Source organism: Etheostoma spectabile, chromosome 2 (genome assembly GCF_008692095.1).
Source record: "Etheostoma spectabile isolate EspeVRDwgs_2016 chromosome 2, UIUC_Espe_1.0, whole genome shotgun sequence".
NCBI lineage: Eukaryota > Metazoa > Chordata > Actinopteri > Perciformes > Percidae > Etheostoma > Etheostoma spectabile.
Window position 1 is genome coordinate 25,334,390 of NC_045734.1, and position 713 is coordinate 25,335,102.

The following is a 713-nucleotide window of genomic DNA, read 5'->3' on the forward strand; positions in this document are numbered from 1 at the left end:
TGGTAGCAACCTGGTCCAGATTACGTACGTAACCATTTTCAGATATTGCAAACCAGCCCAATTAAGATGGCATTTCTCACAAAGTCTTTGAAATCAAGGCAAGATTCGTGAATGGCTTTATTCCAAACTATCATTAAAATCATATTGAACATGTGTTACAGTAAGTGAACATTGGAATGAAAAATTTCCATAAATCTCGTAACTGCTTCGCACTCTTTATGCGTTAGGGTTAGAAATGACATTAGTATGTGTTGACTTTGATGGTAGTATTTTGGGGCTTACCCAGGACCTCTGTTGCAGGATCATGGCCAATTATGTTTGTTTTTTTTAATAAAGAAGCTCTAATTTGAGGCTTTTTTTGCACTCTGACACCTTATTTACATTTCAAGTACAAAATAAATTACGAGTTTGGATCAATTTATTTTCATTGTGAATAAGAAAACAGTCAACCAACACCTCCAAAAGTTCAGTTTCACTTGTTAGCCGTTAAAATGTTCAACACCTTGTTGTTCCCATAACAAACAGAAAAAAAGTTTGTTTAACAGTAAATACACAGTAAAGCAATTTAAAAAAAGGTCTTTGATGTTTGTTATGGAAGAAATACAGAAAAACTACATTTAAGTTGACTTGATAGTGTAGAAAAGAGTTTTCTTTGTATTCATCCAAATAATAGACATTATAAAGTTCAAAATCAAGACACCTTGCTATTCCCA